We start from the raw sequence: 12,897 nt of genomic DNA, 5'->3' as shown, positions 1-12,897 counted from the left end.
CCCCCCCCAGCAAAGAACATTGTGCTCTCTTTAGCATCCAAATAACCTACAGTAACTATATGCAAACAAATGGGAAGAATGGATGGGGAGGGACAGAAGGGAGGAAGCAGGTGAATGACAATGCTCTCTCTGAAACTGATTGCAAAGCCCAGGGGAAAGTCCTTGGACCACTACAAGTGCCAACACTGCAGGTATTACTTGATCTCAAAATGCAGATATAAAGCTGCTGATTTAAAACCAGCAATCAGATTAAATATTTAGTTTCTACACACAACCGCATACAAGAATTCAAAGGTTATTTATCCTGTTCCATCCAAATATCCGCTGAGAGAAAATTCTGAATTTGAAACAACACGCACAGTTTGATGGTAAATTTGTGCTCTTAAAAAGAGGGAATGGAAGCTGTTCCAGTTTATGTTAAGGACACATCCTAAGGGTACTGGGCAAAACCCCAGAATGTTTAGTGGGTTTTCTCACCCATATCTACATACAAATGCTGTAGAGTTGTTTTTTTGGTTAGGTTTTTGTGTGTGTGTGTTTGGTTTTGGGGGGGGATGAGGTTTTTTGGTTTGTTCCCCCCCTCCCCATCATGCAGCTTCTCCCTCCTGCCTTCATTTCTCTTTTAATAACAGTGTGTTGGTTTAAGCCCTGCGGGACCGTACTTCAGTGCCCAAATGAAAAACAAACAGATAGTTGTTGCATTCTAATTCTTTTAAAGTACAATTATGCACAATTCTGAATGTAGCTCAAAGACAGAAAAATACCTGATTCTATGTATTCTGTCTTTTTTTTCCCCTTCATCTTGTTTTCATTAGAGGTAAAGTTTCTCTCTGATTTTCTTATATCTTAGAGATAACATCTTAGGCTAGCTATGCTAAAATTTTGGGGCTCAATTTTGCACAATTCAAGATTAAAATTGGACATGTGGAAAAAAGACATTTAGTTTCCCTTCTCTTCTCCTGAGTTGCTCACAGCAGGAATAAAATTTCTACTCCCATAAGCTAAAATACTTGTATTATATTGAAGAAAGTTAGACAATGTAATGCAATCTTTTTTATTCAATCTACAGGTTCTCAGGAGTTTTAGCATCATCAGCTGGAGGTGTATTAGGTAACACCAACCCAACCCATCTTGCACTGCACAGGCATTCATATGACTAAGATGTTCTTTATTTGTCTTTCTAAATCTGTTTAGGTAATTGAGAGAACCATTCTCCTGGCCAAAACACATGCATGCCCCATTCATCAATTAAGTGAAAGGATGCTGCTTCAAGCCTATGCTCCTTCTTCCCCTTTCCAAGCATCTTCCTATGCTCCACTCCTACATCCCTCATTATGTTGCTATCTAGATTTACCTCCTCATCCCACTAGCTTCAATTTCTGCTCCCAGATTTCAGCTAGCTATATGCCAGGCAAAGAACTGGCACTATAACCACCCTGCTGAGGTGAAGCTGTTTCCCACAACCTGTTTGCTAATGTGACAGGGCTGCCAAAGGCACAAGTGATCTATAAGGTGTCACATATTTGGCATGTCTAAAGAAGAAAACATGGCAATAGCTCATGCCTCCCTGAAGACCTCAGGCTCTTTATTCAGCCAGCCTATCTGCTGCCAAGACATCAGAAATATTTGAAAACTGGTGTTAGCCTAAGAATTTGAATTAATTTAGCCACACACAAGGTGTGGGAAAACTGGAGAAAGAGAGAGAGAAGCCATAACCAAACCACCCCATATATTCTGTTACATGAAGAATATTTGTTTATATTTCAAGTATCTATTTCAGCACTCCCAAACATGGGAAGCACCTATTCCAGGGCACAAACTAAAAATAGACTAGGGATACATTTTGTGCAAGGCTCATCATGACTAGAGCCGATAAGTTCCCTGAAATAACATCAAGAAGTTGTTCAAAGGTTCTGAAACCTTATCAAAGACTAGCATCTGTTATGCTTAACAGTGAAGCTGATCTGAAGACTAAGCTTGCCCACAGAATAATTTATTCCCATGTTACTCTTATTATTTATCTTTCCACACAAAATATATGTTTGTATCTTTTACTATAGTTAGATCAGAGGCAATGCATTCTGTCAACATGTATTCATTTCATCTAGTTTCAGTATCAAACCATACCTAACACAAATGGTCCACATCCAATTGAGGAGTCAGGAAGATAAAACACTGTCCCTTCCTAACAGGAAATACCTTCACACTCCAATCCTTCTCTATCCAGAAGTTACATGTTCCTAAAGAGTAAGTTTGCTTACTCACCTTTAAAGTTAACTTTGCTTTGGTCTATCTTCAAGGTTCTGCGGCTAGGCTAATATTCTGTTCCCTAGTTAGAAATCTGTCATTTGCAGCACCATCATTGCATTTCAAGCTTGGTCAATTCTGCTTCCACATCCAGTTTTTAGCTTTTCTGAAGAGACAGTTGAGATACTACAGCTATAACTTTTTTTTAAACTGTTTCAGTACCTTCCCAATAAAAGACCTCCACTGGGCTTTATAAGATAACAACTATTCATACTGCCTTAATACAGCACAAATCCTACATTGCTGCAGCACAACCAACTCATAAATGCCTGCTAAGCTACCCTAGCTGCTTAACCATTAGCACTGTTGGGGACAAAAAGAGACCTACCAATAGTGAGATCGTGGACTGGTTGAAACCGCTTGTCTGTAAACTGTAACAATAAACATGATTTCCCAACACCTAAAAAAAAAAAAAAGAAGTTTTAAGCAAATTTTTTAAAAATAAATCTGTTAAGAACCAACAGACATTAAAGTGAATGGTATATATTGTTTAAAATTCATTACTAGAACTTGAGATACTAGATTTCACCTACTTTGAAGTGTATGTAACTTTTTCATAATACAAAAGCTTTTAAAGTTCCAGAAGCATTAAAACCAAAGCAGTTATTTTCAAAATTTGAAAAAAAAAAAATTGAAAAAGGAGTTATGCCTTTAAAATTATGCACAAAAAAGTTTCCTAACAAACCTTCAAAGTATCATTTCACATTCTCTCTCCACAGTAACTACAGGTCTAGCTACTCCTCACAACCTTACATCTACTTCCTCTTCAGTATTTTCAGCTTTCTTCCGAGCTAACTAGATCCTCAATAACACCTCACTCCCACCTATATCTTAATTTATCAGCTGAGGTAACAGCAGTACAGATATGGCTGCTTACAACCACTATGTGCTACTGCCCACTAGTTCCCAATAGGCCAAAAAATAGCCCAGGCAGAATTGTCCACAGCTGAGTTCACATTACAGCCAGCCAACATACTGTCCCCCTCACATATCCTAATTTCTAACCCAAATGGGTTAACTACTTCACATTACATGGACACTGGTCAACAAATGGGCAATTTCTCCTGTATGTGAAAGCACTGAAAAGTAAAAGTTAATGCAGCTGATAGGAGTACTAAAACTACCTAGGTCTGTAAACATAAACATAATGCTTTTTACAGTTAATCTTTCCTTGTTCTTTTACTTCAAAGGGTCATTTTTCCTGTTCTGCTCAGTCAAATTTCCTATTGTCGGCCTTTTAAAACTTGACAGTTGTACATTTGATGTACATACATTTATAATCTAAACTATTATCACATAACATACAATACTGTAGCATCCAAGTTCCTGCTGTACTTTGCTGTATCTGTCCAGGAAGGTAAGGCTATTATAGCCACATACTAGAGGTCAGCAACAGCTGATCAGAAGTGACATATCTGGTAATAAAAAACAGCAAAGGGGTAAGGAAAACACTGCAAGATATGCACACCAGAGGTTTGCATATAGTGACATTGACCTTTCTACTACAAAATTCAAAGTTTTTCAGTATGGTTTCATGAGGAAACAAAGCCTATGCAATTGTAATCACTGCCCACCTGTCATTTTGGTCTTAAAAATCTAAGACTAGTGGCCAGTTTCAAACAAATCTAACAGAAACAGCAGACTTGCATTTAGCTTTGTCACAAAACGAGTTGTGACAAATTGATGACACTCAGATTAATAACCCAAGTGATGCAGCAATTCCAGCAGCCTAAGCCAGTTGATGGTACTGCTATCCCTACTCTCTTCCCTACAGCATGTTTGAGCCCATTTCTCCATATGGCTTAGATAAATTCTGAAGCAATTTCTGTTGTCAGATTAGCATGCTAACCCAGCAGACAAGAAGAGTGACAAAGCAAACAGAAACAGCTTAATGCAGGGTCAGACAAGCATGAGAGTTGGTTCAAATGAGGGAAAAGAAATGCAGCAGCCAGCAGATCAACAGCTTAGACTGGCGTGGAACTGCAGTCCAAGGCAAAGTTTGCAGCATCGGCCTTAACAGATCTCTTTTCTTAGCTCTCTGGCATATCATAGCAAGCTGTCAGAACACAAGCAGCTTGGAAGCAGGTATAGATTTTGTCCAACAAAATTAATGGACTTGAGAAGTGGATGAGGAATGGGGGAGGGCACTGGAGGTAAGAAAGAATCAGGGAAAAGGACAGGCAGAATACTGGTGCTGTTGGGGCACTGAACACAAAACTCTATGGACTTAAAACATTCAGAATTCTACTCACAGAACACTGACCGTACATACAGATAACCAATGAAATAACTGCCCCATTGTAGAACATAATCACCATCCCACTTACAAAAAACCCCCACCTATAAATCACAGCAGAATGTAGAACAGCTTTTACTATTAATCTTCCAAAGTGATTTCAGTATCACTGGATAAACCAGAACCTCAAAACTATCCAATATTCCTGCACAAGTCTTACAAGCATTAGAAAAATATTTTTAAATCTAATCAAAGTGACACTTGATTATGTGTCCCAACACCAGTTCTCAAGTGGCAATCTGATATTTCCTTCTCCTTGTAAGGCTGGTGACCAGCCTGTTGGTTCAAGAGAACATACAAACACTAGTGTCAGCACAGCAAAAATGACAGACAAGCACAGCCCCTTTGATGTAAGGCCTGTCTCAAACTGGCACAAGATGCATCTCTAGTTACTGCTATGAGGCCTTTTGGGAGCAGGCTGCAGACTGATGGCTTCACACAGAGAAAGAGAGTAAGTACTTTCTGTTCAAGGCCACTCCTGCTACTTCAGAACCTTCCATCAAAAAACATCGGGAAGTCTCTAAATTTTATACTGTTATTGACTGGAAAAGGGGTTAAAAAAATTTAAAACAAAGCTGTAATGCCTGTTAAGTTTAGGTTATAATCCATTTTAGATAATATTTACAAATATTTTACTGCCTACATGTAATAGTATTTTTTTAATTTTATAGTTTTAAGACATTGCAAGTTTGTAACAGGAAAGTTCTTACAACAGTAGTTTGTGGCCCATTCACTTCCAGAGCTGGAGCAGACTGTGCTATCGTAGACACAGTCAAGAACCTGTATCAGGAACAGGAGCTGGATATGAACTCCCGAGCAGTTCACCACCTTGTGACATAAACAGATGCTGCAAATATCAATTAAGAGCTGCATGGCAGCTAATTCCATGGCATACAGATGGTTTAAAGTAACTACACTGCTTAACTCTAAGAGCAAAGTGACTGTTTACCAGGTAGCTCATTCACTTATGTCTGAAACGAGGCAGACACTCCATGAAAAGTAGTTGAGCATGTGTTACGGTAGTCAATTGTAGAACACAAGAGATAGATTCAGTTATTAACTCATTCTCCATTTTACTGCCACAATTACTTTAATATAGCTTCAGATGAACCACCCCCAGACAAAAAAGTCTTAGTATCTTAAAACAAGAAATGAGCAGAGCTTGGATACACTTCAACAACTACAGTAAACAAAAGCTATTGCTTAAGAACAAATTAAAACAATGGGTTATGTGATCAGAGGGGAGATGGCATACTTCTTTGCAGGTGCCTGTTCTAGGATGCCTTCATCAATTCTTAATACCCAAACAGTGCTGGGAAGTGGAACTTGTGCTACAGCAGTTTTACCCTCCAGCTCTGAATTCCAAACCAGCAGCCTGAGCTGTTTCTCCAAATTCCTCTGTTTCCCTTAACAACTTCCCCTATCTGGGTGCCATTCTGCAATCAATTTCCCTAGGCAAAGGTCACCAGAGCTTTGCTCTTGTCCACCTTGGCTCAGCCACCATTCAACACCTCCCTTTCTTATATCTACAGTAGCGTTTATTTTACTGCTCAGCAAGCCCAAACAGCTCAGTGGTAAAGGGAACCTCTCCCTTCCCACTCCTAAGGTTATGCAACAAACTAAACCAAGAAACCAATCCACTATAAAACTAGTTACCCAAAACACCAGTATGTGCATGAGACATAGGCTACCAAATAAATAGAAAAGGAAAGGATTGCTCTTTTCAGTAGTAGGCTGCACTTACAGCAATTAACAAAGCAGTTCTGGAACCATAGCACAGGTAATGACTTTTGCTAGAAGAGCTGACTTGCTTCCTTCTCCCCTTCTAGTTCCTGTGACTCCCTGTGAATTCGGTAAGGAAAGTTCAGTCATCAACTGCTAACTCAGAGGTGCACTACTATCAACATGACGAAAACTTCCAGGCTTTTCTTACAACTAGATAAAACTCATCAGTGTTCCTTCCACTGATGTTTATCTTAGAAAGCTGATGTGGCTCAAAACTAAAAATGCCTCAAAAAAGTGGGGAGAGGGGGCTAAGATGATTTCCTTACTTGTTCACATAAGCACCACTATAGCCCAAGAAAAGTGACAAGAGGAAAAGAATTGCAGTAGTTGTCATCCCAACCTAGTTATCAAAATTGAATCCTGAAGACAATCTCTTTAATCAACTAGCTGCCACTGATGGGTAGACTCACTCCTTCCCCCACAGTTCCACCTCCTTACTCGAAATGGCTCTTATGCTTTTCTGACCTATCTACTATCTGTTTGGTTTTGTTTTTTAAGTCATCTCTGAGAGCTGAACTGGCTTTTCGAAGGCTCAGACAAGCTCTGATGCTGACTGCTCATAGTTGAGACAAGGAGTGGTAACCAGGTCCACCTGTTTTGGCAGCAAATGAACATTGGAAGAACTCAGCCATCTCACAGAACTGTCTTCTTGTTGATTCACAAGACAGGGTGATCAATCAGCCCACCAACCACAGAAATGAAGACCTACTCCCCCTTTATCTTGCACTCACTGATTCTCCTACGTCCAGTCTCCTTCCTTGAAAGCACCCCAGACCTTGGAAAGCACTTCCCCCGACCAACTCAGCTCATTCAACCACTAAATAAAAAGTTAACCCAGAAAGTAGGTAGTTTTCCATTGCTGTTAGTGGGTTGATTCAGCTCGTAGTAGACTATTAGACCCATACACCACAAGGTAAGGGTAGCAAGACCTCCTCTTTCATGTGTAATCAACTGTGTCAGCTTGGATGCCCACAAAGCCCAATACTAACTGAGCTGCTTCTTTTACCTTCCTTCAGAAAACAAACAAAAATAAATCTTTAAATAGGCCAAGGACAGTCTCAAACAATGGACAGGTCTCAAATAACAGAGATTTTAAAACCAATGCACATTTAAACCAGGTAATTAAATAGTGCAAATGACACAAGATATACACCTGTAACCTGGCTAATGAGGTATTTCTAGTTCTCTCTAGGAGTCTGCACAGCTTCCATATGTTTCATAAGCTCCTTCCTCTCCAATCACAGCATCTTTATGCAGCTCAGCAAAATTACCCTTTTGCAGGCCTAAGTATAATGAGACAGTAACTTAAAAGATTTTTCTTAACCTCTTTTCAGCCAGTTATTTGTTAGTCAAAATGCTGTTATTAAATGGGAAAATTTAAATAAAATTACTAGGAAGGACAAACTACAAAATTCCAAGCTCTCAGTTACAGAGCAAAGGGACTTTACATACCAGTGTAAGCATGGACAAAAAGGGAAGAAAAATAAGCTCCAAAATCCTTCAGGATGGCTACACAGGTTTGGGAAAATTGATGTCATAAAAATGGCTTTTTAACTCTTAAAAGTGATTCAGCTTCAATACTTAAATAAACATTGTTGTAAAATATTTACAACAGCATATCTAAAACAATGATTTTTCTTTTCTACATAAAAATTAGTGCAGACTTAGAAACCAAAAGGAGATGTTCAGCTTTATCACATTTCATTTAGTATGGCACGACCCAACTGCTAACTGTAGGTTTTAAAAATAAATAAAAATTACTTCCAAAGCAAATTAAGCTACATGAATCTATACAAAAACCTTTTCATGTCCTGGATGATCACAACAGACTTAGAAAACTTCCAGCCAATCATAATAAAATGGTTTTAATCAAGGGGAGGGAAAAAGGTGGATTTTTTTAAAATTAGAGGTTAGACTTAGTATGAGGGTTCACAGTAACAGTCTCATGAAACCATCTGTATTGTATGGGCACCTACTTATACTTTGTTAATTTCAGTTAACTTCTAAGAGGCTAAGAAGATATACAACACCTAGTATCTGCTCTTTTAGGAATGAAAGTATCAGCAAAAGGGTCTCAAAGGAAGACCTAAGTAAGTGAGCTGCTGGGCTTTCAACCCCAAGCCCCAAATTAAGGTTAACATATGGGTGATTCCCACAGCCCTTCACAAAGTGGGGGTGAGTTTACCTTTAAGCTTCCCTCCAGGGTGGTGCCGGCCTTGCAGGGAGAGCCATTGGGTAAATGAGCCCCAGGTGTCTGCATTAAGTAACCCAAGGTCAGGTGTCCCACTTAGGGATAAAAGCTGGGACCACTTGCAGGCAGGGGCAGTGTCTGTCTGTGAGGTGGATGCCCTGTGCAGAGTTCCCTGTTGGGGAAGGACCTCCTGCCTCCCTGGGACTGGGCTCCAGTCAGGTCTGGCCTTTGTAAATGTGGGCTGTGTAGAGATTCAGTATGTGGCTTCCTTGGTCTTATGTGTTTGGCTTGTTAACCCAGTTGTCTCCCATTCCTTCTCTGGGAGTCTGCATTTCACTGTTTATTCCACCCATTGTTGGTCATGGGGTGTCTTTGTTGGGGTCATTAGGATTGACACTGATTATGTATAATCTGCTGACTTGTTTGTACCCCAGTGCTCACCCATGTACTGACCCTTTCATATCAAATACTATCTGGTTATTGTTTCATCTTTATGCTGTCTGGGTCCTTTATGCTAGGCCTAATAATTGGCAAAACAGTAGCACAGATCCATACTCTGTTTTTCAGTACGAACTAGTCTTCAAGATATCATGGGGTGTTAACAGAAACTCTAATGGGATGAAAATCTGTTTAGCTGAGAAGTATTGGTACAAACATGTAGAAAATAAGGGCAAGAGACTCTGGAAATGCACACTGCTAGCGAGTAACAGCTGCTGTTCCAGAACAAAGTACAATGACACTAGAAACATTTCACAAGGATTGAAAAATAAAGCCAATTCAATTGCTTAGTTTCAACACTTGAGAATCTCTTAGACAAGAGAAATGGTTGACTAGACAGTTTGCTTTACTCTAGAGAGTGAGGAGAATTAGATCACCAAGCTACTATATTTTCTTTCATCATCTTCCCCTACTAAGAATAACTTTGAGATATTGTTGGTTTATAACAAGCAACTATCTGCTGAAATTGAAAGGCAAGTGAAAGTTCATTTACACAAGAAGCTCTGAGGGTTGCTGAACTAACACATTCAAGAAAGCAGAAGACAGACTTCCTCATGAAAGATGCAGCAGCTCCGATCATAAAGAAACATTTAGCTGGGATACCACTGACAAGTTATGTTGGTGGCAAGAAATCTGACCATTGCAACACTGGTAATTCAGGTATACTAAAGTTCAGTAGCATTCTCTGGTAGAATCTAGTAAACATACTGTAATATAAGAGAGTCCCACTTAATGCATATAATTCCAGCTCTAGCCTTCACAGAAATCTTGTGTATCATTCCTAGTTTAACCCATGTGGTACGCTGCTGGTAACCAAAAGATTTAAGCAGATGTCACCATCACACAGAAAAACTTTCAAGAAAAAAATGACAAAGTTCAGCCACCAACTGCAAGAACAGGCAATGCTAAGACTGCTTACCCTAACTGAGATCAAAGTCCATCTCGACTTCAGCTGGTGGCCAAAAGCAGATGTGTAGGGAAGAGTGGACAAACACACCAAACCCTACCAGCAATCAAAATGGAACAGACACTACCAACCACCAAGGAAAAGGTCTTGGAGATACAGCCCTAAGCAGAATGCACCAAAAATGCTTCTAAAACTCCTATAATATTTCAGAAATATCCAGATCAAAACATTCGGTCCATAATGGTTGGACTAGATGATCTTTAAGGTCTATGATGACCTTATGATTCTATGCTTCTGTGATTTTTCCTGGTTAACTCTAAGGGCAGTCAGTACTTCATAATGCTTCTATTTTTCTCTTAAAGATACCATTTTCATGAAATCTCACAGCTACTATCCCACTGATAAAATGTAAAAACCACGCAGATTTATGACAATGTTGAGTGACTGAAAAACAGCCATGCTATTTCAGGTCTCTCCCACAATAGAGAACTAACTAGATTTTAAATCAGTTCTGACTATATAGAAAAAAACTTTTTTTTTTTTAAATATATAAAATGTAACAACCAGAACAGAATCAGTCCCATGTTCTTAAAGCTACCATACCTGAAGTACCAGCAGAAGAAAAAGCCACTGCATGCCTTTTTTAAAGACACCAATGAAGCAAGCAACACAAGGGTACTAGAGCTATTGAGCAAAAAGCAGTCTCCCACAGTCAGTTTCTGTGGCTGTCATTTTAAGAGACTGAGATCATGCTGAATTCCTGTGTTCAAGCAGATGAAAGCATGTGGAATCACAATTCAGAGAAGACACATGCAGGTGTCTTGTATAACTGCAGAGGTTTTTCATTGGTTTATGGTTCATGTAACCCACTTTGTTTTGTAGTGCTGAAAAGTCAGAGGAGCTAAATGCTAACATCTGTCCTCAGCTGATGCTGTCTTACTTTTCTCCTACAGTTTGTTTACAACTAATTGCTGAGTCACCAGACAGCTGATCCAGTTCCAAAGACTCTAAATAAGTCCTAGAGATAAATTTCTCGATCGCTATGAAAATTATATGGCCTGCAAGGCCACTGGCATATCTTTACTGGCTAGAATGCTGTGGCAGACCACCACTGGAACAGAACAGGACAGCCCCAATCCACTCTTAATTTCCATCAGCAGAGCTGCGAGTTCAACTGCCTTCATGTGAGGGACAGCAGTAACAACTAAACCATCACAGTCATTTTGGCAACAAACAACTGTGCACAACATAAATTAGCTTTTCAGTACTAGCTATATTAGAATACTGAAAAGCTTAACAGGAGATCTATATAAGAGCAAAACTAACGTACCACTATCAGCATATTTAATTCACCTCAAGAATGCTCTCTGCAGTAGCTTTAATTAGCTTCCTGTATCAACTCTGAAAAAAAGCCATGGAAATTTAAGAAACAAAGAAAATACACCTGTGAGTTGTTGTCCTCGGTTCTTTTTTCTATCTTATTCTTCCCATATTTAGCGCCTAAGCAGCTGAAACAACTTCAGAAGTGACACACATCCATTCTCTATTTCATATTTCAAGCAAAGTGCAGAACAGAGCATTACACTGAGGATACTTCATTGTAAAAATTTAATCAGTATACGATCAATGTACCAAAGCAACTGTTTGCTGCTATCTCTACCATTTTAATGATTACAGTTTTAGAGATGCACCAGAACTGGCCTCCTCTTCTGAAGCACAACCATTCTGAATTCTGCACTACCATTTTGCATCACCCTGCGAAGACAAACTTCTTCCTTCTCCTCAATTTGCTCAGGTGATCTCATGTCCTCTGGTGTAATGAACTGTCACTCACCTAAATACTCAAGAAAAATCAGAATTTATTATCTACAACCTAATGGTTCCGACATGGGTGTTATAGCTGTGATGTGTTTCTTAAGACTCATTTGTACTACAGCTGCTACTGCACTAGCCTAAAAAAGCTTCCAGAATTTAAACATAGCTTAAAAAAAATCACAGAGCAGTTGCATCCAGTGTTTTAACAACCTCATGTGTAATGCAACCGTAATGTATAATTATACTACAGCAACAGATAATTTGGTTCATAGGTATGAAGTACAATTATGCAGGTATCCTTATATCCTTAGAATAGCAGGTAAAATGACAGCTGTGTCACCAAACTTATTAAAGGAGGCATCTTTTCAGGTATGAGGAAAACAAGAAGATGCACAACACAGGCACAATAGTTAACTATGTTAGTTACCTCGTCCTGACAACAGTTTGATGAAAGTATGCTTGCTATATATATCCACTCTGTGCTGAGAAAGCATAGAATATATTGGCAAGGAGGCTTCAAACAGCACTTCCTATCAGCACATGGAAGCCTGCAGCATTCATAAGCATTAACAAGCATTAATATTTGTTACACAACAGCAAAGAGAATGCAGCAAGTTTTTAAAAAGTGGCAAGCAAAGGAGTGAGGAAGGGAAAAGACAACAGAAGCAGTCTGAAGCATCTGGGAAAGCAGTGGTCAAAAAGCCCCCAAACCAATAGTTCCTGTAAATCAGAAGGAAATAGCCAGGGCTTCTACTTTTCCTCTGACAGCATATCTTGACTCAGTTTGCTACAGCACCTCCAGCCACGGCTGGAAACGGCATCCTTGTGGCCTGAGCTGAAGGTACCTCAAAGCAGCAGCCCTGGCCTTGCCACTAAACTGCGGGATGGCATGTGGCACCTCTCAGGCCTCACCGCTGTGGGGATGCAACGAAGGGGCATTACCCAGGTGCAAGTTTTGCAGTGACAGCGCCTTCTTCCTCTCCCCTCCCCCGCTCAGATGCCGCAGCCAGGGGCGTGCCACAGCCCGACCTGCCCCGCGGCCTGTCAGCCAGGCCCGGAGGCGGCTGTCAGGCCTCCAGGCCTGGTGCGGGGCCCAAG

At 39.9% G+C, this 12,897-nt stretch overlaps 1 protein-coding gene across 1 annotated transcript in view; it reads right to left on the bottom strand.

Annotated features, from left to right (window-relative positions):
• The window catches only part of RAB2A (RAB2A, member RAS oncogene family), a 38,417-nt gene extending 31,987 nt beyond the window's left edge, over window positions 1-6,430 (bottom strand). Inside the window, exons 1-2 of the mRNA XM_026841566.1 lie at window positions 6,348-6,430; window positions 2,636-2,707 (exon numbers count right to left, since the gene is read on the bottom strand). The gene's annotated coding sequence lies outside the window, so the exon portion shown is untranslated. The remainder of the gene's footprint in view (window positions 1-2,635; window positions 2,708-6,347) is intronic.
• Window positions 6,431-12,897: the final 6,467 nt, after the last annotated feature.

Source organism: Athene cunicularia (assembly GCF_003259725.1).
Source record: "Athene cunicularia isolate RWA chromosome 2 unlocalized genomic scaffold, athCun1 chr2_part1, whole genome shotgun sequence".
NCBI classification, from domain to species: Eukaryota; Metazoa; Chordata; class Aves; order Strigiformes; family Strigidae; genus Athene; species Athene cunicularia.
This window is presented reverse-complemented; position numbering and strand designations above follow the sequence as displayed.